The sequence below is a fragment of the Pan paniscus genome, chromosome 15 (genome assembly GCF_029289425.2).
Source record: "Pan paniscus chromosome 15, NHGRI_mPanPan1-v2.0_pri, whole genome shotgun sequence".
Taxonomy (NCBI): domain Eukaryota; kingdom Metazoa; phylum Chordata; class Mammalia; order Primates; family Hominidae; genus Pan; species Pan paniscus.
Genome location: NC_073264.2, coordinates 35,666,129 through 35,669,392, shown reverse-complemented (window position 1 = coordinate 35,669,392; position 3,264 = coordinate 35,666,129). Strand labels below are relative to the sequence as shown.

Genomic DNA, 3,264 nt, shown 5'->3' with positions numbered 1-3,264 from the left:
TGAACTGTTGTTTTACTAGAAAAATGAGAGACTGAGTTTTCTCAGCTCCAAAGAGAAAGGGTGTTTTGCTCCTCCCAGCTGAAAGGTGCTCCTAGGTGACTGGGGCCCGAGTGGGAGTGTCTGGGGGTTGATCCCCTGCAATGTGCAGCAGCCCTGCAGGGAATCCCCAACAAAATTTGTTTGAAAGGCTCATCCAGGAAATGCATACAGGAGCTCAGTTACTCTGTTTTGAGCCTTCTCAAAGGTGCTAGACCTCCAGGGAGAAACTGAGACACATAATAAGGCAGAAATAACTCAGTGGTGATACACTGTGGGGTCCCACCCACAATCAGCACACTTCAATCCACTACACTAAACCCTAGGCCACAACTCAGTTTGTCATTTTGAGGAAAAACAAAGTAGGAAACATAATCTAAGAGTTGGGAAAAACAAGGAGAATGACCCCCTTTTGGGTGCCCCATTGGTTTTATGGCACTTGTACTTGAAAGTGTTTCAAAATTGACATATTGCGGTCTTTTTGTGCACATTTACATGAAGAAAAAATTCAGGGCCCCAAGGTCGACCTGCAACTATAAAGTTCCTAAGTTCTCTGTCACCTCTCTGTTCTCTTTTCTGCCTTTTTTAAGTCAGCTGTTACTTTCCTACTGATATATAATTCACTGTTTGCATCCAATTGTTTTTTTTTCATTTTTGTTTTTGCAAACAGGGAGTTTGTATTACTATCTCATGGCTAGAGTTCTGAAGTAAAAGCTGTAGGATCTTTGTATGAGCGTGTGTGTGTCTGTGTGTGTGTGTTTATGTGTATGTACACATATTTTGTTATGTGTTTTTGGCCATAAGGTACAAAATTTTGGCTGAAGTTAAAGTGTGCTCGTAGAATTAAACAATAAACCCAAATGCTTTTCAAGTTCATGTGACTTTAGTAAAATCTTTAATAAATAGGATGGCTTTAAAATTATTGGTAAAATAATGTTAGAAATGTCTTAAGAAGTGCTCGCTTCGGCAGCACATGTACTAAAATTGGAACGATACAGAGAAGATTAGCATGGCCCCTGCGCAAGGATGACACGCAAATTCGTGAAGCGTTCCATATTTTTTAGAAAGCTGAAACTGGATCCCTTCCTTACACCTTATACAAAAATCAATTCAAGATGGATTAAAGATTTAAATGTTAGACCTAAAACCATAAAAACCCTAGAAGAAAACCTAGGCACTACCATTCAGGACATAGGCGTGGGCAGGGACTTCATGTCCAAAACACCAAAAGCAATGGCAACAAAAGCCAAAATTGACAAATGGGATCTAATTAAACTAAGGAGCTTCTGCACAGCAAAAGAAACTACCATCAGAGTGAACAGGCAACCTACAACATGGGAGAAAATTTTCGCAACCTACTCATCTGACAAAGGGCTAATATCCAGAATCTACAATGAACTCAAACAAATTTACAAGAAAAAAACAAACAACCCCATCAAAAAGTGGGCGAAGGACATGAACAGACACTTCTCAAAAGAAGACATTTATGCAGCCAAAAAACATATGAAAAAATGCTCATCATCATTGGCCATCAGAGAAATGCAAATCAAAACCACTATGAGATATCATCTCACACCAGTTAGAATGGCAATTATTAAAAAGTCAGGAAACAACAGGTGCTGGAGAGGATGTGGAGAAATAGGAACACTTTTACACTGTTGGTGGGACTGTAAACTAGTTCAACCATTGTGGAAGTCAGTGTGGCGATTCCTCAGGGATCTAGAACTAGAAATACCATTTGACCCAGCCATCCCATTACTGGGTATATACCCAAAGGACTATAAATCATGCTGCTATAAAGACACATGCACACGTATGTTTATTGCGGCATTATTCACAATAGCAAAGACTTGGAATCAACCCAAATGTCCAACAATGATAGACTGGATTAAGAAAATGTGGCACATATACACCATGGAATACTATGCAGCCATAAAAAATGATGAGTTCATGTCCTTTGTAGGGACATGGATGAAACTGGAAACCATCATTCTCAGTAAACTATCGCAAGAACAAAAAACCAAACACCGCATATTCTCACTCATAGGTGGGAATTGAACAATGAGATCACATGGACACAGGAAGGGGAATATCACACTCTGGGGACTGTGGTGGGGAGGGGGGAGGGGGGAGGGATAGCACTGGGAGATATACCTAATGCTAGATGACGAGTTAGTGGGTGCAGCGCACCAGCATGGCACATGTATACATATGTAACTAACCTGCACAGTGTGCACATGTACCCTAAAACTTAAAGTATAATAAAAAATTAAGGAAAAAAAAAAAAAAAGAAAAATGTCTTAAGAATTATCAGTATTTTTCTTTTATTGAGCAAGCAGCTTCATATTTATCCCTGCAGAATACTATAAGGTGTCAAAATTTACCATAAGGGATATAAAATCATAAACCCAGCCCAAAACAGAATCATCTTTGCTTGTGTAATTTTCGATAAATAAGACGTTCAATATTGTTCACTTAATGAAAACAGCTAAATCCTAAGTTACTGGTAAATACCTATGATTTAACCTTATGTTTCCTACTCAGGTAAACACCTAAATTCATAGACTATAAAAATGGTTAACAGGGCAATAACTTTAAATGGTGACTATCACAGTTTTCATGAATACTCTAGGTAAACTATTAAGAAGGTGCCTTGCTTGACCTTCGCCATCTGCCATGATTGTAAGTTTCCTGAGGCCTCCCTAGCCATGCTGAACTGAGTCAATTAAACCTCTTTCCTTTATTTATTTATTTTTTTTGTGTTTCACACAGACCTTATTTGTTAAGCAGAGTTTATTGTATTTAATCCATTATAAAATTTGAAAAATTGTAGGAAAGCAGCAGACTTGAATTGAACAATTCTAACAAGGAATAATTCTGGCCCCATGGCAAAACTGATCAGTTTTAAAACAAAGTAAAGTTCACATCGGTTAGGGGGACAAAAAAATGACACTGCTGTACAAACTTCATTTAAAATTACATGTCTAACATGTTTCAAATGCAGTGTGCTCATGAGGGTTTTTCTGAAGTCTTGCCTGGTCTCTGCTTAAAGAGAGACACGGAGCCTCCATATACAAAGAAACTCGATTCAAGGTGTGTCTGTGTTTTTTTTAAAAAAGGAAAAAGACAAAGGAAAAAGAGATAATGGATGGCTGTTGGCAATGGAAACTGTAAGGAGACTGTGTCCTCACTGCTCACGGATTGTTTATTGGTCAAAGGCCTCGGGAG

At 38.5% G+C, this 3,264-nt stretch overlaps 1 non-coding gene across 1 annotated transcript; it reads left to right on the top strand.

The window, feature by feature from the left end:
* The first annotated feature begins 990 nt into the window (after positions 1-990).
* Positions 991-1,097, top strand: LOC112437139 (U6 spliceosomal RNA). Its single transcript, XR_003025789.2, has one exon. It is a non-coding gene; the product is annotated as a U6 spliceosomal RNA (small nuclear RNA).
* The last annotated feature ends 2,167 nt before the right edge of the window (positions 1,098-3,264 follow it).